The following is a 26,885-nucleotide window of genomic DNA, read 5'->3' on the forward strand; positions in this document are numbered from 1 at the left end:
ACTCGCTCCAAAGCCAACCATGTGCTTCCCCAAAGCGCGGCGAGCTTCACGCCTCGGACAGCGCCTGGTACATTTTCCCGCTCTTCCCGTCAGGAGGTGGTACCCTGAGGGAGCCCGGCCGCCAGTACGGAGCCAATCGCATCGCCCTCGGAGCCGAATGGGGCGGGGCAGAGGCAAGAAAAGGCTGTCCCAATTGGAGCGTTCGAAATGTCCTGGACACAGGCGGGCACGCAGGGATAGAGGCCCCGCCCCTCCAGTGATCACCATGGTAACTGAAAGGGCGACGCTTGGAGTTGGCGCCAGGGGTCTGGCCTTCCGCTGTCCCTCGAGAGGTGACCAGGTAAGGGTACAGCCACTGTCCCACATGTTTGAAGTGTGCGCTGAACAGATCTGACCGCCGTACATTGTCCCTTGAAAGTGGAGCATATGAAAATCTGTTAGAAGTGGGTCTGAGGGAAGGCAGAGGGCCTGACGTCCAGGACTAATCCAAGGCTAACAACACCTTTATACGTTTTGCAATTCCTGGTAATACGGGTACTAGTCCTTTGGCAATGTTTGCTTTTAGCTGCCTCCAGATAGACCAAAGCTACAAAAAAATGAGCTTTTTATTACAAAGATACGTTTATTTAGGAATAGACTGGATTTCACTTATCAACCTACCCTATCATTTAATGTTGGTGATTCCAGCCACAGCTTTTCATATGTATAGCACCTCTTCTTCAAGTGCACTCTGTTTACAAATGACTATTTGGGAATCTGGACTTCCACCTCTTGTGGACACTTGAGCTTTCTCTTAACTTGATTTTCCTGTCAAGGCTTCAACATGTTTTCCCCATTTACTTTTGGTGAGATTCATGGAGCTCACCCTAAGTGGGTCCTCTGGTTAGATGGTTCTGAAAACTCTTCTTGTTCCTTCCCCAAACTCGATAAGCTGTCTTACCTAAAACCAAAAATAGGGGTGTGAAATATGAAAAATGGCTCTTACTCTGCAGGGTTTAATGTAGGACAAGCAGTTCTTTACATGCCAGATGGATTCTTGGAATGAAGCAGGCTACTCTGTTCCAGGTTCTTTCCTTCATATGTTTGTGTACTTTTAAATACTCCCCACTGCAAAGCTAATAGCTAACCTTACAGTTAGGCAAGCTAAAATCCTTACAAACTGCACAGCTGCTGGAGAGGGAGTTCCAGACAATCCACTCTGCTTACTTACCTCCAAAGAAGAAGCCCCCCTCATGTTCATTAGTATTCCTGGCTCTTCTACAGTCCACTTATGTGTCAAGTTTCTGATTCTTCTTTCAAGCCCCCATTACAGGTTACTCATAGTCATCACTGACTGGACTTTCTCTATTCTTGTTTTTCAAAGCTGTCACCAAATCCTTATACATTTTTGCATAAAGGAGCAAGAGCAACTAGGCAATCTTTCGTAATTCTCCAACATTGAAGATGTAAAACCATGGAATTCTATCTGGAAAATGCCTTAAAACCTAAATTCCTTCTAGCTCTAAAATTCAAAGATCCTGTGACTCACTGTCAGGCCTCCTCCTTGCCCTCCTTCTAGGCTCATAATCTTGACTAATCAGTCATGAGGATGAGGCTAATTAGCAATGGGGATTTATGGTTATTTCTAGCCCACTCCAAACAATGAGTTATGTAAGCAAAGCAACATATATAAAAATGTAAATAAAATTAAAGAAACACTTAAGCCAATAAAGACAATTGGGAACTATGGGCTATGTAAACAAACTGGAACATAAAAACATAAATTAGAATTAAGAAAACAGTTAAGCAAATGCCAGCAATTAAGAATAAAACAACTTGTTAAATGTCTAACACCCACAGCTATTTTATGCCACACACCTTTAAACCCGTGATCAGTCAGTGATGTGGAAACTTGATAGCATAATTCTGCATTACATGATTGGATTAGATTGACCTTTTGCTTGGGAGGCTTTTCTTTTTGTTATTATCAATATGAATTGCAATAAAAGATAGAGGGTCCTAGCAAGGATTTCCTCACAGGCTCATTGACAACTGCCATTGATTTAAAGCATAAATTCTTTTAGATTGGTTTCCAAGCCCCAGTAAACTGTCAGCTAATTGCAAGTGCTCCAAGATCTCTTCTGCTTTTGCCAGTCTCTCATGTAGGATGTTGCCTTGTCTCTGCTCAGCAATATGAATCACATGGTTGGTACCTTCACAGATAATAGAATAGAACCTCCCTAAGTATCTGAATCCATCTTTGCTGTTTCTAAGGCAGTGATTATTAAAAAGTCAAGAGAAATGTAATTTACTTTTGGCAAGTGTACATTCAGGTAAAGTTAACAATGACAAAGTGGTGAAAACCAAGTAGGGGCTCCCTCATATCCACCCTTTCCATGGGTTTATATTACCATCACCATTGCCTCCATCAGATGCCATCACTGAGCACCCCTTCAAGGTGGAACACTGAGCTCTGTGTTCTCCTTTTTTATCTTATTTCAGTCTCAGGGCCCTATCCAGGAGAGATTATTATTAAATGAAGAAACAGAATAAGAGAGGGTGAGGAATTTACATAAGACTACAAAGCCAATAAGTACTGGTCCTTGAATTCAAATCTTGATCTCTGTAGTTGCAAAGCCCACCCTATAAAACACTGCAAAAAAAAAAAGTCATTTAATCAAGATTACTAAATAAAAATCACAAGGCCTTAGCAGGTGAACTGTAAATTAATAAAAATAAGTAGCTAGATACTTAATCAAAAGAAGATAAACAACTCTTATTAGAGGAATCCGGGTCTCATGGCAGCAGAGAAGGAAAATGAAGACTAAAACCAGCCAGACCACCCTTCACAGCCATCTAGGATCCTGCCTCCCTGAAGCTTTCCTGCCATGCCTGCCTTCACTAATCTTAATCTGCTCTAAACTCTCTCAGAACATATCACTGTAATATAGTTTACCACTATACTAGATAGTCCGGAGTTGTTTGCTCTCAACTCACCTGTTAGTTTTCTGATCTAGTTCATAAGCAGGTTAAGGGCAAGGTATTTTGAAATGTGACTATAACATGATTGATTTGGCTTTTAAAAAATTAGACATATATGAAAGAGTTAAACTTCCCTTGTCACTTTAGTTAAACTGCCTAAATACTTATTCCCAAACATATTTCTCTACCACTTTAGGAATGACTCTTTAGAAGTGGTTTTTAGAGTTGATAGCACATGTGATGTGACAAAACATGTATAGGGTTGGCACTATCTGTGGTTTCAGGCATCCGCTGGGAGTCTTGGAGCACATGCCCCGCAGATAAGAACTACTATACATAATTTCTGGAAAGTTTGAGAGAAAGCTCCATCCCTCATGTTCTTTCATTCCTCATAGCACCTAGTACAGTGCAGTCTCATACACAGTGGGCACTTGGGGCCGACACTGTCAGTTGCTCCTCCTTCCATGCTGATGGAACCCTGATTTTATTCCAAAATAGCAATGTGCTCAGTCTCAGTCAAGGTCTAAGTCAAGTAAGAACATCCTGCCCCGCCTTCTGAGCCTGTCAAGTGAGGAATGACTTTCCTCATTAAAAAAAAAACAACAACAAAAAGGTGGGGGACAGACATGGTTCTTCTCTCCTTCCTTCTGTCTCTTTCCATCTTTGGACATAGTTGTGTCTTTAGAGTGGCGGCAGCAGCTATCTTGTGATAATGAGGTAACAATATGGGGTTAAAAATTAGCATGGTTTGGTGGTTTATCTCTGTGGTCTTTCTTCCCCAAACCTATAATCCCAGTCTAATCATGAGAAAAACATTAAACAAATCCTAATAGAAGGACTGTCTACAAAATACCTGACGAATGTTCCTCAAACTGTCAAGATCATCCAAAACAAGGAATATCTGAAAAACTATAAGAACCAAGAAGAGCTAAGGAGATATGATGACTAAATGTAAGGTGGTATCCTGGGCTGGGTTCTGGAACAGAAAAAGGACATTGGGTAAAAACCACTAAGAAAATCTGAATAAAGTATGGACTTTAGTTACTAATAATATATTAATTATTATATTAGTAATAATTGTAACAAATACCATATTAATGTAAGATGTTGATAATAGGGGAAATAAGGTGGTAGGTGTTGGAGAACCCTATGCCCTATCTTATTTCTCTGTAAATATTCTAAAATAAAACATTGAAAATAAAAATGAGCATAGTAAATGGGGCAGAAAGATAAAGAGAGCCTAGGTGCTTGCAAACATTGTTGAACTTCTGAACAAAACCAGCAATTGCTTACTCCCAGGTTTTTAGTTATGTGAGAAAATTTAATTCCCATTTTTAAATTCCTGTTGATTGGGTTTTCTGTTACTTGCAGCAAAGTTTATCTAACACTATAAATACTTAAAGGATAGATGGATGGAAAACTAGCTTAGCATTGTCTGGCACATAGTAGGAGCTCCTACAGTTTGGGAGATGTTTTATTATAAAACACTTGTCTAGTCTTTGTTCTGGGTTTCCGGGAGATAACTTGTAAAAACTTTGGAATTTCCCAAGTGGTAGGAGTGTCTGTTTTTCATGAGCCTCTTGGATCACACCTGAGTTTATACTAACAAGAAAACTCAGAATAGGGGCTGATTACCAGAAAGACCAACCATGCAATTAGAGGGTTGGGGCTTTGAGCCAGCTCATCGTCCCAGGAGGGGAAGAGAGCTGGAGATTGAATTCAATCACATGGCCGATGAATCAATCATTCATAACTATCTAATGAAGCTCTAATAAAAACTCTGGACACCCCAAAGCTCAGTGGAACTTCCTGGTTAGTGAACAAATTGATGTGCCAAGAAGTTGGTGTGCCCTGACACCCACTAGGGGAGAGCATGGAAACTCTGTGTTTAGGATCCTCTCAGACCTTGACCTATGTGTCTCTTCATTTGACTGGTCCTGATTTATATCCTTCATAATAAAACTGTAATCATAAGTATAGTGCTTTTCAAAGTTCTGTGTCATTCTAGTGAATTATTGAACCTGAGGGGATCATGGAAACACCCAAACTTGCAACCAATTGTTCAGAAGCACAGGTGGTCTGGGGAACCCTAAACTTGTGGCTGGTATCTAAGTGAGGCCAGTCTTACTGGGCTCTATACTAGTCATCTATTCCTGTGTAATAAATTACCCCAAAATTTGTTGGCTTAAAACAACAAACATTTATTATCTTAGAGTTTCTGTGTGTTAGGAATTTGGATGCAGCTCTTAGCTGGGTGCCTCTGACTTAGGTTCTCTCATGAGACTGCAGTCAAGGTGACAGCTGTCACCTCAAGCCTAACCAAGGGGAGGACCCACTTCCTAGCTCACTCACATGGCTGTTGGCAGGCCTCACTCAGGTGCTCAGTGACTGTTGGCCAGAGACATGTTTCTTGACCCCTGGGCCTCTCCATAGGACAGCTCACAACACGGCAGCTGGCTTCCAAAACCATGAGGAAGCCAGAGAGCAAACGAGAGTAAGCAAGACAGAAGTCAGTCTGTGTCACCTGGCCTCAGAAGTTTATTCTAACACTTTTGCTATGTTCTCTTTACTTGAAGCAAGTCACACTCCAGGGAAGAGGCTTATATAAACATCAGGAGATAAGGGTCGCTGGGAAGTGTTATGGCCTGAATGTTTGTGTCTCCCCTTCTCCCCTCCTGCCCCCACTTCACATGGGAAAGCCATAACCCTCCATGTGATAGCATTAGGAGGTAAGGCCTTTGAGAGGTAATTAGGTTTAGATGAGGTCATGAAGGCAAAGACCCCAAGAGGGGATTAGTGTCCTTATAATAAGAAGAAGACCCGCCAGGGCTTCCCCTCTCTACCATGAAAGCAGCCATCTGTAAGCCAGGCAGAGGGCCCTTACCAGAACCCAACCATGCTGGCACCCTGATCTCAGACTTCCCAGCCTCCAGAACTATGAGAAATGCCTATTGTTTAAACCATCCAGTCTGTGGTATTTTGTTATGGCAGCCCAACCTCATTAAGGCAGGTGTCATCACCCTGGCCGGGTGGCTCAGTTAGTTAAAGCATCATCCCATACACCAAAAGATTACAGGTTCGATCCCCAGATTGAGGCGTGTATAGTAGGCAGCCGATCGATGTTTCTCACCTTGGTGTTTCTCTCTGTCTCTCTCTCTGCCTCTCTCTCTCTCCCCCCCCTCCTTTCTCTATCTAAAAGATCAATAACATATCTTCTTGTAAGGATTAAAAAAATAAGAGGTGTCATTTTTTAATTTTTATTTTTCAAATATGTTTTATTGATTTCAGAGAGAGGAAGGGAGAGGGAGAGAGAGATAGAAACATCAATGATAAGAGAGTCATGATCGGCTGCCTCCTGCACGCCCCCTACTGGGGATCAAGCCTGAAACCCGGTCATGTGCCCTGACCAGGAATCGAACTACGATCTCCTGGTTCATGGGTCGGCACTCAACCACGGAGCCACGCCATGTGTCATCTTGAAGGCAGTCTAACACAGCCTCCATATTTAATTCTCAATGCAAATTAAATCATGACATGATCCTTGCCCTCTCACTTGCATTACATGGGATCTACCTCTGCATATACTTCTTAGCCAGGCCTTCAAGACCCTCCTAAGCTACCCCAGTTTTCTCTCTCCAGTTTTATTTGCTGCTATTCTTTTCCATACACTTGATGTTATAATCAACCCTAATGCCCCACACTTTTTGGCCTCCTGCCTTTTGCTCATGCTGTTCTCTCCAACGGGAATGCATGCCCCAGTCTTACCCATCTTCAATAATGCTGTCTAACCTCTTTCACATACAGTATCTCTGCTGATCCTCAAAAGAACTCAAAGATTTTAAGACAAGTTATATTAACTCACTTTATAGATAAGGCTCAGAAAATAATAGCTACTGACACTTACTGAGCACTTTATGTTGGGCATTGTGCTAATGATTTCTCATACTTCATCTAGTTAAATACTCATAACAACCCTGTAAGCTGGTCATTAACCTCCCCATTCATAGTTCGAGAAACTGAGACCTAAAGATGTCAAATAAATTGACAAGGTCACATGGCTGGTAAATTAACTACAATGCAAACAAATAATCTGTCTCAGTATCCTCGTGACTAACCTTCATACTACACTACCTTTTAGAGGGGTTATGTCACTTGTCCAATATTACACCATTACGAAGTGACAGAGTGGAATTGGGACCTGAGACTTCTGACCCTTTCCACCATACATGTTGTTTCCCTGCTCTAGTGTCACACAAGAAAGCCTTTCTAAGCCCCAAAAGGAAGTAAATGCTTCCTTTATGAGTCCCCAATATCACTTGGGTTCTTATAAATGGGTACCTTCTTAAATTGTAAAATATACATAACATTTTAACCATTTTTAAGTGTGCAGTTCAATGGCATTAAGCACATTCACATTGATGTGCAAATAATCAACATCCATTTCCTTCATCTTCCAAAAGTTAAATTCTGTACCCATTAAATAATAACTCCCCATTTCTCCCTCCCCTAGCCCCTGGCAACCACCATCCTATTTTCTGTCTCTATGAATTTATTCTAGATACCTCATAAAAGTGAAATCATACAGCATTCATTCTTTTGTAACAGGCTTATTTCACTTAGCATAATATCTTCAAGATTCATCCATGCTGTAGCATGTGTCAGAATTTCCTTCCTTTTCAAGGCTGAGTAATATTCCATTATATGTAGGTACTACAACATTTTGGTTATTCATTTATCAATGGACACTTGGGTTGCTTCCCTGTTTTAGCTATTGTGAATAATACTGGTGTAAACATGGGTGTTTGAGTGCTTGAGCCCCCTCCCTCTCCCTCTCTCTCTCTCTTTCTCTCTCTCTCTCTCTATATATATGTTTTTATTGATTTTAGAGAAAGATGGAGAGAGAGAGCAACATTGATTGGTTGCCTCCCGCACACACCCCGACCAGGGTTCAAACCCACAACCCGGGCCCTTCGGTGCACAGGACAATGCTCAACCAACTGAGCCACACTGCTAGGGCAAGTGTTTGAGTTCTTGCTTTTAATTCTTTTTAGTATATATATCGAAACATTGAATTGCTGGATCATATGGGAATTCTATTTTTAGTTTTTTCAGCAGCTGCCTTAACTGTCTTTCACTGAGGTTGTGTCATTTTATATTCCACCAAAAGCGCAAAAGGGTAAACGTGTACCTTTCAGTACAGCTTCTAGGGACGTGCCTTATATGCTCTGCCCCTTGGAGAAAAGTTCTTTTGACATTCAACTTTATATCCTGAACAACACCTCACATATAATTGATGCTTCAAAAGTATTTTGTTAAATAAATGCATAAATCGGGTATCAAAAAATCACTATCTTGAAACAAAGGAGCCTGCTTTTATTTGAAACAACCTAAAAACTTCAGACAAGATCCAAATAGCTGCTGAACAGTGTCCCTGGAGATACATTTTTTTAAAGCTGGTATATAAATCCAGAGTTTTATTTCTTAAAAACAAGTGGTCCCACAGTATATTTCTTTTCCTCTCACCAGCTTCTTGTCAACACTAGGCTCATCTCCTAGTCCTGTTTCTTTTCTAGGCTCACAATAAAACTGATTTAAAGTAAAAGTTTCTTTAAGAATTATGCTACAATATGCTGATCTGAAAATAAATTTTCTAAAATTATTTTTTTTACCCATAAGGGGGCCATCAAAGATTTCCTGGTGATATTATTTTCTAAGAACTTATGCACAGGTTATAAACTTCCTTCTGTCAGAAGCGACTAGATGATACTTTTGATTACCTTCCATTTCAAATTTCTAGGTAAGATTTTAATGCAGCAGCAATTAAAATAGATGAAAAAGGCCTTTGATTTTATTATTACAATTAATAACTTTGTATTACAGGGGAAAGTACCATTGAAATGTATATTGAAGATTTTATTTTTAGAAACAAGCCCGGGGATATTTTCCTTATGATGTTCTTCCTTCTATTTTCTGCTCATTCGCACAACAATGTGGGAAGAGATGAGGAAGTAAAATAAGTAAATGATGCTCCACAAAACCATCATAGAAGGCCAGGCGAAGAGGTTAGGTGTTTGCCTAAAATTAAATTTTATAATCTCTGGGCATTTTGGTTATCTGTGACTGTTCAGGGCTGTAAAAATCATATCTTAGCTAGTTGCCCAGCACAAGCCCCCATTTCCTCTTGAACCTCATACCTACGCCATGAGCCTTCGCAGCCAAGTTTCCTGCCACACAGCTCAGCCCTCCTCGCCTTAGCTCATCACCTGACCAGGACTAAACCGGTCTCTCTTCTGGGGACTCGCCCTTGCTCCTGGAAGACAATAATTTGTTTGCTGGCTGCTTGAATTGAGGACATGTGACCTGCAGACCTCTGGGTCAGTCATGTTTAATCAACTGCACGGGGAGAAGCAGAGAAAAGCACTTGTAAACAGAACACTCGCAGGGAAAAGAGACCGTGCAGCCCGGGAAGGGCTGGGGTTGGGGGAGAGGGTGGGCAGGTAGCTAGACAGTTCTCAGGGTTCTGAAGGCTTTCCAGTTTCTAGACAGAGTCCCTCAGTCTTGGTTGGCCCACCACTACCTGGTTCCCGGCACATGACTTAATTCTGAATCATGTGTACATCTGTGACAGCAGTTAGGAAAGGGGGTGAAGCTCAAGGATGAAGCTGGGTGGGGCGTGATGAGGGACATCCTGGGGAACCTGGGTGAGAATTGGGAAAAGGCAGAGGCAGAGATACCGAGGAGGGAGCTGAAGGTCTGAGGAGAGGGTGACTGTGCCCACGTTAAGCCTGTGGAGCCTGCAGAAATACTGGGGGCTATGTCTGGGGGACAGTGGTGTGTCTAAAGCGCAGGAGAGAGGTCTGGGCTAGAAAGAGAGATTTTGGAATTATTAACATCTCGATGGTATTAGCAGTCATGACAGCGAATGAGGTCACACAGGAAGAGTGTGAGACGCGAGAAAAATGAGTGTCCATGACAGCACCTATAATTAAGTGACAGATGAAGAAAAAATGAGCCAAAAAGGAGACTTTGATGTGGGAGAAAGGCTAGGAAAGCACGGCAGCACAGAAACCAAGAGTGTTTGAAGAAAAAGAGAGATCAAGTCTAAGAAGCGTGCACTAGATTTAATGGCAAGATGAGCATTGGTGCCCCAGTGAGAGCCATTTTAGTGGAGTTGGGGATGTGTGGCAGAAGCTGGATGGAGTTGACAAAGGAATGGATGGTAGGGAGGACTGCAGACCGTGGGTAGACAGACAGCTCTTTAGAGAAATCTGGCTGTCAAGCCTGGGAGAGAGGGAGAGGGCAGGAGCTGGAAGGCAGTGGGGGTTGGGGGGCCTAGGCAATCTGAGAGACATTTAAGAAAGCTGAGATGCCTCACAGGTTAACAGCTTGTAGTACAAGCAGAGAGGTGCACCCCGCCGGTGAATGAAGCTCTGAGAAAGCAGAGAGGATGAGATCCGTGCCTGGGGCGATGCTGCCCTTGGTAGCAATTCCCTTGGGGGAGAGGGGAAGAAAGCAGGAAGGAGCATAGAAGGACGCTGAGCTTCCATGCAGAGCTACTGACAGCCTCAGTTGACCCCACAGGGACCTTTGGAACTAGAATGCCCCTCAGAGTTGTCCCAAGTTGGGCCAAGGCTGGACATTTATCAGTCAGAGGATGCCAGCTACCCTGCCAGGGAAGGGCATAACCTTGGGCGACGTGGTGGTTCTTAGCTGAAGCAATCCGTAAAGCTGAAGGCTGCCTCTGGATGGCACTCCCAGCGGCCAGGGCCGCAAACCCTTCGGAGAAGGGCAACCCCGGGGTACAACACAGAGTGCCCCACATTCTTCTTCTTTATAAAAAAAATTAAGTTTTCCCCGCTGGCATGGCTCAGTGGTTGAGCGTTGACCTATGAACCAGGAGGTCAGGGATCAATTCCCGGTCAGGGCACATGCCTGGGTTGGGGGGGGAGGGTCGATCCCCAGTAGGGGGCCTGCAGGAGGCAGCCAATCAATGACTCATCATTGATGTTTCTGTCTCTCCCTCTCCCTCTCTCTGAAATCAATAAAAATATATATTTTAAATAAAATTTAAGCTCTTTGGCCCAGTTTTCAACTCCTTCCATCTTCTGGCCTCTGCCCACCACTCTAGGCTTCTCTCCCACCTCTACTACATCCCTCCTCATTCTTTGACCCCCCTTTGCCTTTTCACCCCTTGGTCTGATGATCCTGATCTTACCCTACTCCTCCAAAATCCATCTCAGGCACTGCTACCTCTGGGAATGCTTCCCTGACTCTCCCAGATAAGAGTAAATCTCTCCCTTGTCTCTCCTACCTCGTATGTATTTCTACGTTTGCACTTAATTATCCCTTGTTGTCAGTTATCTCTATGCCCGACTGGGCTGAGCTCTCTGAGAGCAGGGACACTGTGTGAACAATCTCAGTGTCCCCAGCCCTATGTGCTGCGTATAGAGAAGAAACTGAGTTACCATTAGTTAAATGCATATGCGAATGAACTTATGAATCGATGAATGAATTAATGAGTTGGCAGAGCTTGGGCTCAGTAGCCTGACTAGTCTGGACGCTGGTACCAAGGAATGATCGACAGCCATCTGAATGATAATGTCCAGCCCATCTTGTGTTGATAGCCAAGGGGCCCTCTCTGGTGAGTGGGAGCAATAGGATTTCTGGGGAGGCAAAATATGTGTGTGTGTGTGTGTGTGTTTATGAGAGAGAGAGAGATTTGTTGTTCCACTTATTTATGCATTCATTGGTTAACTCTTGTATGTGCCCTGACCAGGGACTGAACCCACAACCTTGGTGCTCCAACCAACTGAGCTACCCAGCCAGGGCATGAGGGTGGAAGAATTTTTATTCCAAGGAGGAAGGGGATGGGGGAAGAAGAGAGATGGGAAGATATTCTATTGCAAAGGAAGTAAGACTTCAGTTATTGTCTGTGAGTACAAAGATAGGTTCCAGCCACATAGGGCCCTGGAACAGTCCAGGGCTGGCTGAGTGTGGGGCCAGGGTCAGAGTCTTGGGCTAAGGGTATAATCTGGTACTGGCGGGGTTGGGAGGTGACAGCAGGAGGACAGGCATGTCCAGGGCTCCCCCAGGCACACTGTGTGCTGGGCTCAGGGAGAAGACAAATCCTAGATTTATTAGGTCCTTTTGAGTCTGGGGCTGGGTGCCTCTGAGCCTCCCTGGGGTGGGGTTTCATTACATGGGATGACAGGTTCTTTCTTCCCCATTTTGATCCACAAATACTTGTTGTCCTCAAGCATTTTCTTATTTAATCTTGACAGAACCCTTTAATATATATTGTTATATTTTACTATACAGGGTGGAGCAAAAGTAAGTATACAGTTATGAGTACACGAAACAGTTTATTCTTATATTATTATTTATTGTATTATTTTCCATACAAACAACTGTAAACCTACTTTTGCCTTGCCCTGTATATATATTATATACATTATATATTAATTTATTAAAGAATGATACAGAACTGACCATGTGCCAGCCACTGTTCTTAGCAGTTTATAACTATTAATACATTTGATGTTCATAACAGCCCTGTGAAGTCATAGGTACTTTTATCCTGCTTCACAGTTGAGAAAATGGAGGCACAGGGATTGGGGTTACATTGCTAGCAGATAAATGATTGTTTGCATTTTACACAACATAGAGGTTTATTCATTCATTCATCAGGTAGTTAGCGATTGCTCCCTGGGACAAGGCCCCATACACTAGGCAATAGGGTACAGTGCCAAATAAGATGGGGTAAGTCCTAGCCCTCCGGATGCTGACAGTGTTGGGTCCTGAGTTCCATTTTTAAGCCACCTGAAGGGGAGAGATAATGTCCTTGTGCCCTCTCATCTGCTTCTCTCGCAACTACTTGCCTTGTCTGTACCCAAAAGGCTCTGGTAGGAAGAAAGCGGAGCCCCATTCCTGGAAGTGAGTGGAATACTTGGTTTCCAGCCCTTCCTGCCTTTGTCTTCTACACCTGCAATGCCTTCTTCAACGACTCATCCTTTCTGCAAACTCTGGCAATAAAATAGCAGCTCCCAAGATAGCTTCTTTGACTGTCCCCAGGCCCATTATGACAACACATTCAGCGAATGCTTACTGAGGACACTTACTTAATTCTCACAACCATCCTATGAGAAAGATCTTATCACCTCCATATTATAGATAAGAAAACTGAAAAGCTCTACAAAATGAAAGATCTTGCCCAAGGTCACCCAACTAAGTAAGCAGCGGAGCAGGGATTTGAACCCATGTCCATCTGACTCTAAATACCAAGCCAGGTTTTTTTCTTCTTTCTGTTTTTTCATTCTCCTTATTTTATTGCATTAGAAATTTATTTCCTTCACATATACAGAATATAAAACCTATCTTCACAATGAATTATGCCTTGCTGCTCTCATTTTTTCACACAAAAATTAATGGCCACTTCCTGAAAAAAACTGAAATAAATCCAGAGGCCCGCACCCTTAACCAGAGCACCACACTGCTGCTACTTCAGCTTTTGTTTCTGGAATCCTTGGATATTCAACATATATTCCACAATTATGCAGTTGCTTATGGTCTTCAGTTGTTTCATGTGTGAATTTCTTGTTTGCTCAGCCTGATTTTTATCCCCTGTGATGCACACAGTAAATGCATAATAAATGTTTGTTGAATGAATGGATTTTACATGTATCTTGCTGAAATATACGCGGCTCTGTTTGATTCACTAGAGTGGCATACCCGAACAAGAAATAATTTTTCTTAATGTGTCCCTTATAAATTGAACCTGACTATATTTGATTAATTCCACATCATGCATTTTTATTGCACCAATCACTCTGGTATCAGGTCATATTTATTTTAAAAACAGATTCACAAAGGGTGCAGGGCTGGAGTGACAGTGTAAATATGTTAATAATAAAAATAATACTAAAGATATTTTACTGGAAACTCTCATATGCTAATGATGAGTAAGTGCATTCTACAGAAATATGTTTGATTTACAATGCAATTAATTTCAAAAAGAATCAGATCCTATACTGTATCTTGAATACTTAGATAATGAAAACTTAAAATGAATATTGAGGCCGTAAAATCAGAGAAACAAAAGTCACCTTAAAGACCTTTTAGCATTTTAGTTAGAACAATAGCCCAATCGCTGGAAGTAAAAAAAAAAAAAAACCCGTGCCATTGTCAGATCAAACGCGTCCAGACCAGCAGGATCCTCCCGGGCAGCCCGGGAGACGCTGCGCCGCGCGGAGCCCGCGCGCACCCGGCCCAGCCCTCCCGGGGCACAGCGGCGCGTGTCAGCCGGGCACCCAAGAGCCCTGGCACCTTCAATCACGCAGCGAAAGGCTTTTGGGGGTTCCTTGTTCAGGAGGAAGCAAAGTCTTTCATGTCAACTCGCACTGCGGGATGTGTGAGCATTTCCATAGTTGGGGATTTGGCCCCGTCTTGGGATCCAGCTAAAAAAAACCCAAACGCGTCCTCACACCCCATTCAAACCGCCAGAAGTAAGAGACGTGCTGCGGCCGGTATTTCGTCGCTCAGCTCGGACGTTCTTAAGAAAGCGCGCATTCTTATGCACGCTGCGGGGAAAGGTGCCCGTTTCTGCAACAGGATTTATAAAGTTGACTCTGCCCGCTTTGTATCCAAGAGAAGGAGCAGCAGATGCCGCCGAGCGATCACGCGCCACGGGGGTCCTCAGGGCCGTGCAAAATGGTCGCGACTTCCCCGCGTTTACCGAGGACAGATCTGCCCTGATGCAGCAGACGCCAGACCTGTAGCTAGCACTACTTGGCTTATTAACCAAGTCTTATGTACAACTTTGATTTTAAAAATAACATTTTAATTACAAAAAAGAGAGAGAGAGAGATGCTGTCTTGAGATAGTGCCTTTTCATGTTTGTCTGGCAGTAATTATGCATCTTAAAAGAAATATTGTAGAATGAATTACCATAATTTTCACTTAAAAAAAAATACAACAACCCCCAAACAAATAGAGACTAAACTGGGCCTTTAAAAAAATCTCACAGCCAGCTTAGTAGCCAAATTATATACCCCGAGGAGCAGAACTAGGGAGAAGAAAATACCAGAAAATACCACATAAGAGCTTTTTGTTATAGGCCTTTTAGTATTATTTTACCTTTCATCTCCAGGCACAATTACTTTGCAAAAAATAAAATTTTAATTTGGAGATAAAATAGCAAAGTAATTTATATCAAGTGAGAAAAACTGAAACAAAATATCACATTGGAAAACTTGTTGATGATGCTTAAATGTTTGGGGGTTTGCCATCACCTCCTTCCAGTTAAAACCACCTTACTCTGGGTATTGTTCAGGACCTGAAAAGGGGAGGGGAGATGACTGTTTCCACTCAAGGAAGTCTGTCTTTCCAGGGGATGTTTAATACGCAGTGATTAGCACAACTTGCTGTTTAACATTCTTTCCTACCTGGTCTTCACAAGGTCTTCATATGGGGCAGACGGGTGTATTGTGGTTAAGAGGTGCAGCTCTGGGCTCACCCACATCCCCGCTCTGCAGGTGATCTTGAACAATTTACTTCCCTAAGCCTCAGTTCCTCATCTCTGAAGTGGGTACAATTACAATAGGTACTGTTTAGGGTTAGTGTTAGCATGAAAGGAGACGGCACATGCAAAAAAATGATTTAAGTATTCCATAACTGTGAGGGAGGGGGAATGCTAAGCCAAGCTTTAAGCTCCTGTTGTGTTTTTATAGCATGTTGTGTGCTGCAAATCCAGACCACACCATTTTTTTATGATAACGAAGTTCCGATTCCTTGTTCCCCTTCTCCCTTCCAGAGTGTCCTCCGCAGGCATTGTTTCCTTTGCCCTCTAAGCAGCATGTTTCCTCCACGCTGCCTTCTGGCTCCTGAAAGGTAATGTGCAACGGCCAGCATGACCAGTGTTTTACCCAGAATTGAAAACATGGAAGAATTAACACCAAGCATGCTCCTGCTTTGTTTGTTTTTAATGACCTTGCAAGTTCAGAGAACCAACTTGCTTTTTCCCAGTGTGGATCAAAACATTAAGCTGAGCTGTCCTTAGGTTGTCACAGCCGAGTTGTCTGATTTCCCCACTCCCATCCGCACCAGGAAGGAGGGGCAGGCCAGGCTGGGGCAGGTCCCTCGGGGCTGCGGTGGGGCTGCGGTGGGGCTCTGGCTAAGGCTGGAGAGCAGAGTGAGATTAGAAGAGCAAGTCTAAAAGGGGTTGTCCTTAGAAGGGGCTAGTCAGAAATCTGGAGGAGCCCGGCCAGCATGGCTCAGCGGTGGAGCAGTGACCTAGGATCCAGAAGGCTGTGGTCCAAGCCCCGGTCAGGGCACATGCCCGGGTTGCGGGCTTGATCCCCGGTGCAGGGCATGCAGGAGGCAGCCAATCAATGACAACTCTCTCATCACTGATGTTTCTCTCTCTCTCTCTCTCTCTCTCTCTCCCCTCCCTTCCTCTCTCTGAAATCAATAAAGACATAAAATAAAATTTAAAAAGCCGGGAGGAAAAAGCAGAGGAGAAAGGGCAAACAGGAAAGAAGGGTCTGCTTTGGGGACAGTGGACACTGAGTGTGCTTGCTTACTGACCTCAGTTCCTTTAAAGGGTATGAGAGTGGGGAGACAACCTAAACCACTGCCACGTTAGTGCACGGAAAAGAAGCTGATCTATTACAGCACAGAGTTGTGATCGATGGCTCACACTCAGAGGGTTCAAATCCAGCTGTCCTACCAGCTATGATTTGAGGCAAATTACTACTCTGCTCCAAACCTCAGCTTCCTCATCTGTAAAACAGGAATCAGAATATTTGCCTAATAGTGCAATTATAAGGATTCAAAGACATCATACTTAAAAATTACTTTACTGAGGAATTATCATTCTCCAGAGAGCTACATTTCTGCTCAAACCTACCAATCAGTGAAGCGCCTCTTACTTATATAAAATTGTAACTCATGCCCTAGCCAGTTTGGCTCAGTGGTTAGAGTGTTGGCCTGCGGACTGAAGGGTCTTGGGTTCAATTCCCACTCAAGGGTGTGTACCTGGGTTGCAGGTTTGATCATGTGGGAGGCAACCAATCAATGTGCCCCAATTTTCTCCCTCTCCCTCTCTCTCTCTCTTCCTCTCATCTCTCTGCAAAGCAATGGAAAAAATATCCTTGCGTGAGGATTAAAAAACAAAACCATGACTCACTCCAGCACTTCCTGTTTTACAGGGTGGGCAAAAGTAGGTTTACAGTTGTTCGTAGGGGAAATAGTACAATAATAAATAATAATACAGGAATAAACTCTGTTTCTCATACTCACAACTGTAAACCTACATTTGCCCCACCCTGTATATATCTCCATAGCTCATACTGATCACTTCTACTCTAGAATGGGGAAACTGAGACAGAGAGAAGTGATGTAAAACAGTGTCACACAACTGAGCTGAAGTTAGAATTAGTTTATTCCATCAAAAGCAACATTTTGTGCTGAGACTTTGGCAAAGAATTAGGAAATACAAAGATGAATAATTAGCCCCCCCTCCCCCTATTTCCTAGGACCTCTTTCTTCAGTATAATTTCTAGGTTATGGTGGAAATTACCAAAACCAGACCAGCAGCTCAAACTCAAGTACCACAGGGGCAGGCAGGTATTGCAAATGAGTGCAGCAAGCTACAGAGTGAGTGTCTCGGTGAACAGAGGCTGCCACCTGGCCTTTATCACGTCCACCACCGAACAGGCAGGTGGCCACTACTCACCTGCTTATTGACAAGTAGGCTGTGGACCTAATTTTGCCACATCTTCCCAATTTTTCCAGAGAAGCTGAAAAGCCTTCGGCAGACCCAGACTGGTTCTGCAGACTGGCTTCAGCCTTCAGGCTACCTGTCTTTTGTTTTTGTTTTTACTTCTGAGCTAGTGTTTGTTCATCAGTGTTGTAAGCACTGTTTTTGCTCAGTCTTTTGGGTGACAGTGCTCACATATTCTTTCAACAACCACTTATTTAATTTTCATCCATGAAATATTTATTGAGCACATATTACAATTACCTGGGCCATCAGTGCAGAGATAATCACTCTAACTAGGGTCACCAAACCTGTGTGGAGGAGTGTGTTAATCTAGGACAGATTATCAAACGATAATCCTCATTCACGGTAATATGAATATTTAATGAGCACCTACTATTTTGCTCCTTACTATGCCGACCATCAGGGATGCTAGGATGACTGAAATATGTCCCTGCCTAAGGTGGCTTCCAGTGTAGTAAATCATCCTCCAATGAGGTGGGCGAGGTGAGAAAATGATGCAATCACGGGAAGGATTTAAAAGAACACTATTTGGGGACCTAGACATCTTAGAGTGAGGCCAACTTTTGCTTTCCTGGCTTGTATAAATTCCAGCGCAGGTCATGTACACATGTGGGTGTGTAATAAATGCTCTTTGAAGTTGATGATAATGATTTGAGATATGGAAAATCCGAATCCATTCTCTAGGAGTGTGGCTCAGGGGTGGAATGCTTTAGAAAGAGTCCCTGTGAGAAAAGGCTACAGGAATTGGGGTTACTAATACGGTATCATGGAGAAAAGAAGGTTAAGGAGAATTTAATAGCCATCTACAAATATCTAAAGGGATATTGCTCATGTGTTTTCAACATCAGTTCTTGTCTACTAAGGACAGGACATGAGGGAATTATCTTAAATGGGAGCAGGAGGGACTTAGATTAGATGTCAGTGGGGGAAGAAAACCCTGCTGAAAGGATTGTGAGATGCTGGAAGGCAATGTGATTTAGAGAAAGGACATGGTTATTTTAGGAATGGGGCAGCCGAGTATTACTGGGGAAAGGGTAGAGCTTGGGGCTTCCAAGTCAGCCAGCTTATTAGCTGTATGATCTTGAACAAGTGCCTTCACCTTTCTGAGGCTCAGTTTCCTCCTTTGTTAAATGGGGATAAAAACAATATCTACTTATCGGATTGTTGTGAGGGTTGGATTAAATTAGGCATATAAAGCCATTAGGCATATCTGTGCCAGGCACATCATAATGCTCAATCAGTGATGGATGCTACTCATTGCTACTAATCAACTACGGCCCTACCTGGAAAAACAAAACAGAACCCTCTACACATAAACGTAGCTCTCTTTTCAGAGGCATCAAACAAACACACAAATGCTGCTGTGTATTGTGGGACTCACAGTTTCATTGAAAACACATGATGTGGACACTCAAAGTGAAATAAATATAATATTAAAATAATAGAGTTAGTAGAGTGAAGTTGTAAAAAGCATGGAGTCAGTAAAATACGTGAGCATTTAGAACAGTGCTTGGCACCTAGGAACTGTTTGCCCTTGATAGAACAATATGACGGTGCAAGCTAAGGCCAATTTTTAAGTGAAAGTTTTTGTGTGTTTTTTTAAAAAAGACCTGTAGGGGTGCTCCTCTGGGAAAAATTGTTCCAAATTAATGTGGGTCAAACAAATATGTGGATAGGATTTGAATGCACTAATCTGTAAATGCACTTGATCAGAAGGATCTTGGTTGTCTCAGGCAGTGGTCAATTACTCACTATTTGGATATCCTAGGCTTTTATTCTTAAAACATTTGCAGGCACTAATATTCTATTTGTCAGCTTTGCAGAAAGACGGTTATTTGTTTCTGATATTTTGAATACACCCAAGAAATAGTCCCCTGCATTGTGATTGTAGTCTATAAACTTTACTTCATAGCAATTATAACTCTGTAGCACATTCAACTTACTGATATTTATTGAAATATTTTTAGCTGCAAAAACATTTTATGTTCACTATTATTTATTAATGCCCTGTTTTAAAATATTACACATAAAATTTATTCCAGTGCACATTAGTAAATAAATTATGCTTGTAATTTCTAATGCATTTTTAATTATAAATTTATCCATGTCTACCTTTATTTATGATAGCGGTGTCTCACTGTTGAACATACTGTATATTAATGGAGACACTGCTAATTATGCATTCTTAGAAGTGCATTCCACAAAACATACGAGTTGGGTTTTTTACATCCTAAGTCCTGTTAGTATCAATTAATTTAGGAGTCGACATACACAGTGCTAGCTACCTTTAAAGCAAGGAAGGATACTATTAGAAGGTGGTTACAGGGCCTGGATTTGGGGCAGGGATTGTATATATAAATGTAGCCAAAGAGATGCTAAATACCATCCAGATGTTTCATTTTTCCCCCCAAGTGTCTAAAAAGGGATATTCACCACAAATAATATTCAGCACAAAAACACAATGGAACAAAGCTCAGTGAATCTCTGTGGACCCCCAGAGCTGATCAGTGCTTAAATAGTATCAGAAAAGTGTTATGTTTACGATTTTCGGGTTGGTTAATTTTGTGCTTCCCTTGGACCCACCAACTCACCTCACTATAAGCAATACATTTGCTTCAAAAAATTCTTCACATTGAAATATTATTTTAATTTGAAAAAATATTATATTGCTCTGAGTTGTATACTTCTTGGGAGCTTCTTGGAAATAGTTTGAATGGATTTTGACACCTGATTTACTGTTGTCCTGAAATAGCTTTGTACCAGAGGAGTAGAAATGCCTATGTTTTCCCTATGGGAGGAGAAATATATTTCAAAAGTAGAGGAAACCAAAATTGGGAAAATAGCAGGGAAACATATTCACACACATAAAATATTAAGAACACACATTTGCAGAGAAACTCGAAGGTGCCTCCATCCCACAGCTCTGGCGGGGCTTAAAGGAGTGTTACTTTCATCTTATTACGTTTATTCTCGGCTTGTTGTCCTAGGTTTGGCAAAGTGGTATTTTCCACATGCAAATTCCGTGTATACAAAATACAATTTCCACTTGCTTCATTTCCAGTGCATGTTTGGAGCAGCTTTTCATTTAACACACATTTTCCCAAGTGTTTATGGTATTTTAAGCTTTTAGTATATAAAAAGAAGTAAGAAACATCCCTTTCCTCGGTTGATGTTTTAAGCCACTAAATAGAAGGAGGAGGAAAGGAATTTACCGAGTGGAGAGGGAAAGGGCCACTGAGGTTTGAGAAGACCCTGAGGAAAGCAAATCATAAGGGTCCCTGCATCTTGCTACCCACCTGGGTGTCACAGGACTTAAGAGCTGGCATTCACAGGACCCTTCTGCATGCAGGCGATGTTCCAAGCAGCCCCCATCGGATCCTCATTGGAGCCTCATGACAACCTGGAAGAGGGGAAATGAGAAACAGAGAAGGCAAATCACTTGTCGAAGGCCACACAGCTAGGAGGTGTTTTGAACCTCTATCCATTGCCCCAGTTCTAGTCCTGGGAACCAGAAGAAAGGGAGCCTCCATCTCTTACCACGGCCTCCTGTCCAAGTTGGAGCCGAAGCCTATGAAACCTGATTGTCACAGGCATGCTGAGGTGTTTGTCCCTCGTGCCTGCTGGAGTCCCCCTTCAGCCCCGGCCCAGCACAAGCAGTGTGCTGTAAAAATACAATTTTTCTCTGGGTGTTAGCTGCTACGATTCTACCCCTGTGCACCCCTGGGTTGGGAGATAGGTCACTGTATGCTTTGCTTTTTAATGGCACTGTGGCTGTCTGATACGACTCCTACTTCTTGGAGGCTAAGCCATATAGTTGGCACGTCCTCTCTCCTCCTCATCTACCCCCGCTCCTCAGTGGCAGGATGGCTTGGGAAGCACCCCAGTTTCTTTTTCACCCCATGTCCACCCATCGTCCTGGGAGCTATTGAGGTCCAAGTGGCATCTCAGTTCCTTGACCATCTCATCTCCAATTTTACTTCAGAAAGGACCCCACTCTCACATGGCTGTTCATCTGAGGTTACTCATTGAGACATCCATCTCTGAGGACAACCTCCAGCTTTCCGCCTTGCTCCACTACACCTGTTCCAGGACCTTCAGGCCAGTGACACCAACCTCTCCGCAATTCTCTAACTATCTATCCAGCAACCATCCTGTTTTAAGCGCTCTTAAAAGCTGAGATCTTAAACTCCTTGACTCCAACACACCTGTCTAGCAAAACTCCTTCCTTGGATTAAAGCAATTGCTCACTCTTTGGGTGCCTGTATCTTTGACTATTCAAACTAACTATAAAAAAGTCACAAACCATTATGTTAGTATCACCATGAATTCAGTCTCCATTCTCGATGGGGCCCTCAACCATGTCTTTGAAATTTTACCTTATTTCCCTGCACTCCAACTTACCACAATGACTATTCAAAATTCATAGTCAAACTTGACTATATGCTTCCTGAGGGTGGAGCCCCTGCCTACTTTTTTACCACTGAATCTCCAGTGTCTAAGCAAGGCTTAATCCACAAGCACTCAATAAGTACTTGTTTACTGACTAAGGTGTAGCAATAGTGGTAAACATTTTATATAAATATTAGTAAATATTAACTACATGCTGAGCTCTATTCTATATGAGTTATATGTATTAGCTCATTTAATCCTCATGGCAACCCAATGGGGTTAGTTAGGACTTTTGTCATTCTCATTTTACAGTAAGGAATTTTAGAGAAGCAGCTTGGAAAATGAAGCCATAACATTTGTAAGCAGTAAAGTGGATATTTAGTCCTTACAACCCATAAATGCTTAGCATGTCCAGTTGATTTGTTTTAGGTAGGTTGAGTTTTACGTGTCTGAGGGACAATCAGGCAGCTGTGCTTCAGATTGGAGCTCAAGACAGAAATAAAAATTAAGATTAATATTTAGGAGGGGTCAAATAATCTGGTGACTTCAGAAAGCAGACTATCCAACCTTGTTTATACCCTTTGCTTTGGCATAATGCCTCTAACTGGCCCTCAATAGAACTGTGGTGGTGTGTATGCAAGAATGCATTTGGGTATTTAAGGTGCATCTCCCCTACCCCCATGAACTAAGAGTGAACATGGGGTAGATCTGTGGTGTATTTGTTGGTGACTTTAATGTTGGGTAAGGATCCCCCTGGGCTAAAATTCAGCCTTGACTATTTTTTTCTTTTGTTAAAGTGCATTTAAAAAATTTTATTGATTGATTGATTTTAGAGAGAGAGAGGAAAGGAGAGAGAAACATGGATTTGTTGTCCCACTTATTTATGCATTCATTGGTTGCTTTTTGTATGTGCCCTGAGGGAGGATGTACCGCAGCCGTGGGACGATGCTCTAACCCACTGAGCTACCCGACCAGGGCCTAGGATGCATTTTTAAAAGAGGCTTTCTGGACTATCTCTCAGGTAGGAGAGGTATATCATTGCACTGCTTGAGTTCTTTCTCCTTCAAGTGTCTTCCCTCATTGATTCCCACTGAGAGACAGCTCCCCCTCCCCCCAAACAATGAGCTCCTGTTCTGTGTCAGTCTTCATACCCTATGGAAACCTCCCTTCAGTTCTTGAGGAGGATAATTATCACCTCCACTTTACAGACAGCAAGAGTAATACCTAACATTTACTAAGTGTTTATTGTGTCAGGGACTGTGTTGCGTGTTTTTAAAGCATCATCCCACTTGAGTCTCAGAGCAATACTCTAAAATTGGAACTATTGTATGGATGGGAAAACCAAGGATCAGAGAGGGGAGGTTTCTTGCCTTAGGATACACAGCAGGTTAGAGCTGGCATTTGAATCCAGGTCTTTCTGACCCAGATGCTAAGCTGCCTCGTTAATAATTTCCGATGAACTTGGGCCTTTTTCCGTAGAAATGGGGAGAAAGGCGAAACGTCGATTTCCAGGGGTAAGCGTATCTCGCCAGACTCTCAGGTAATCTCTGAGCCCGGCTTTACCTGCTGCGGGGGAGTGGTGCGCATGCGCAGGCCTTCCGGTTGGCCCCGCCCCCGGGAGGGCTCAGTTGTCTGCTTTCGGCTTTGGGGCTTGCGCACTAGGTTCCCAGCCGTCCGCTCCTTCCCGGTCGGGGACTTCCGGCGCGCGGGGTGCGGTTCCGGGTCGTGAGGCGACTCGGGGCAACAGGGCTGCTGCTCTGCAGGCAGGCGGCGGCGAGCGGCGGGGGCATGAGGGCGAGCCCGGAAAGCGGCAGTTGAGCCGACCGGGAGGAGCGCCAGTCCCCGAGGATTCCGGGAGTTCGGGGCTGGGGCCCGGAGGCGCAGGGGAGCCGGGCCCTCCCCCAAGGACCGTGTCCTGGGCCCACCCAGCCCGTACTGTGGCAGCGCCTTCAGGTAAAGGTTGCCCCAACCGCTAGCCTACTCGCTCGCTGTCCTGCCAGCCACCCCAAGAGCCTAGCGGATCCTCAGTCCTCTGCTCTAGGCGCTACCCAGCGGGCAGCATGTGTGGCCCTTGGCACGTCTCCCGTGAGCATCCGTTTCCTCGCCCTTTCCAGAGCCGGAGGCTGCAGTCTGTGAGCCTGACAGCCAGCTGTGTGTGTGATTTGGGGGAGGAGAAGCTAGTGGATCTGGTGGTGGTATTGGGTGGGAGTCGGGGGAGGGAGAAGGACACTGGTGGCTCTGGCAGTTTCTGGCCCCACGTTCGGCAACATTTAGGCATCCTAATCTTCACAATATGAAAATCAAGTTTTTAAAGCATTGCCTATGTGGCCCCGGTGCCTATCGCCCCTTTTCCCCCTTACCCCAAAGTGGTAAACGGCCTTGCAGACGTCTTTTTTTATAGGTGGAGTGCTGCTGTAACTTTGATTCATCTTTTTATTTGGGGGAGTGGCAGAGTGTTCTGGATCGTTTAAGGTAGAAACAAATGATTGTAGTTTAAACAAGAGTATTGCTGTAACCGGAGTCCCAAAAGTTGATTCAGAAATTGGTTAAAATTTCATTCTGAATGAACACAAGTAGTTTTCGAAGCCCATCACAGTACCTAGTGCTGTGCAAAGCATCATGTTGTAAATCAAAACCAGCAAAGTTCAAAACTTCCCCAAGTGTGAATGGTCAAATGGAGACAGGTGTTTACAAACATTAGTTCAAACAGCACCAACATTCTCATTGTTTTGTCAAGCAAAAGGGGTGGTTTCCTAATTAAGAACCCACTAGAGCAAGAAAAGGAGACATGATCTTTTATTCCTCATACACTATGAGCCCACATGATATGCTCAATAAATGCTGAAAGAGTTATTGATAAAGCATTGATAACTGTTTTCATCTTTTTCAGTTTACACACTCAAAAGCTTGCTGGGGCCTATGAGGCATGCTGGTGGTGCCTTTCCCATTCAGCTTTGTTCTCATACCTATCTTCAACTACTGTAATCCCATCCTGAACTCACATTCCTCTACACCTCGTGATCTGGTGCCTGGCTAACATTCCAGCTATGCTTAAAAAGGCCCCCTTCCTTAATTACCCTGATCTTTTACTTTAGATAAGTAAGACATCAAGTCATGTTTGTTCTTTTCTTTGTCCTTTGTGTTTTGTAGGACATTCTCCCTGCCTAGAAGATTTCTCCTTTTCTGTTGTCAGCTATTAAGATGTTACCCAGGGCCCAGCTGAAATTGGCCTCCCTCAACCAATTCAGAACAACCCCAGCTGGAAATTATTTCTTTTCTAGAATCCCATAAACACTCATTATATCTATAATTATTTCACTTAGCAAGCATTTCCTGAGTATAGATATATACCAGGTACCATGCCGGACAATGTAGAGATAAGTAAGACTCAGTCCTTGCTGCAGGGAGCTCATTTTAGTGAGAGAGATAAGGGAATAATTCCAACACAGTGATAAGTACACTGAGTGAGCGTTCTTTCTGTGATACAGAGGTAGCACAGACGGGGGGTGGGTCATTAATTTTTGAGGAGTGTGCTATGACCAGGTAATGCTTCACAATGTGGGGTTAACTAAGCTTTATTATTTACTATGTACTGGATATTACATACAAGTTTCTCTTGTTTAATCATTTTACTCTCAATTTACAGATTAGGAAGACTCAATAAATTACATAGCTGGTACAAGACAGCCAAGATTCAAACCCAGGTCTGTCTAATGCCTCCATCTGTGCTTTTTTCATTACGTGTTTTGCCTTCTTTCTCACACCATAGCTCTCGATATCAAGTACATATTGAAACAAGTATACAAGAGAAAAAAATATGAGTGTCAAAATTAGTGGTACAGATGTTCTTTTAAATGTATAGAAGATCATGATTTTTCAAAGCTAGAAGGTGGTAGGTGGGTCGGCTCAACTTTGAATATAAGCAAGGAAGGCATTCTGTAGAGAATGACCATGAACTCTGTATTCAATTCCTGGTTCCTTTTCTTGCTAGATATGTGACCTTTGGCAAGTTCCTTATTCTAGGCATGATTTTCCTCAAGTATGGGTTGGGATAGGGGGATAATACAGATTTCATGAAGTATTGTGAATATGTAATCTAATGTGGATAAAAGGCCTGATACATGGTAAGGTCTCACGTGATAACTATAAGGTGCAAAAGTGCAATGACTGTGGCATGGTTTTAGAGTGGTGAGTAGACCAGCCTTAATAAAGCAAGCTATTGCTTCTTTTTAGTGGGGATACTGGGAGGTTGGAGGCTCAGTAGGGGTCAGTGTCAGTGAGGGCTTGAGTGTCAGGCAAGAAAGGTAAGTTTCTGCTTATGACTTTTCTAGTTAATAAATACTTTGAGGATCTGTGATTCATTCAGCAGTGACAGGGCAAACGTTAGACCCTGGAGATGCAAAGAGGAATAAAACCAGTTCCCCAACCTGAGGTTATTGACATTCTAGTGGGGGAGACATATTGTGTGCAGGTGAACTGTAGTAAAGTACTGTAGGTACAAAGATAGCAGTCCCCACAGGGTACCAAGGAGCACAAAGGAGGGAACACTGATAATGCTAGCTAATGAGCACTTACTGTTTGCCAGCATTGTGTTAAATGTATTATTTATTTCTGTACAGAAAGTGTATATTAGCATCCTCATTTTACAGATGAGCAGAGTAGAACACAGAGATGTTAAATAAATTCCATGAGTTTATGCAGCTGTTGGAGTTGTGAGTAGAGGGGATTATCTGCTAGGCTTTGGTATCTCCACTCT

The 26,885-nt window shown here is 43.0% G+C and overlaps 1 protein-coding gene across 12 annotated transcripts in view; it reads left to right on the plus strand.

The window, feature by feature from the left end:
• The first annotated feature begins 279 nt into the window (after positions 1-279).
• MAPKAP1 (MAPK associated protein 1) overlaps positions 280-26,885 on the plus strand; it is a 202,410-nt gene continuing 175,804 nt past the window's right edge. For 3 of the 12 annotated variants that reach the window (XM_081150439.1, XM_081150445.1, XM_081150436.1), the window contains exons 1-2: positions 23,833-24,082; positions 25,776-25,833. The gene's annotated coding sequence lies outside the window, so the exon portion shown is untranslated. Of the gene's footprint in view, positions 341-23,821; positions 24,215-25,775; positions 25,834-26,885 lie in introns of those variants that run through there. The other 9 variants (XM_081150440.1, XM_081150446.1, XM_081150441.1 and 6 more) reach the window with 8 other exon arrangements.

Source organism: Miniopterus schreibersii, assembly GCF_964146895.1.
Source record: "Miniopterus schreibersii genome assembly, chromosome: 11".
NCBI lineage: Eukaryota > Metazoa > Chordata > Mammalia > Chiroptera > Miniopteridae > Miniopterus > Miniopterus schreibersii.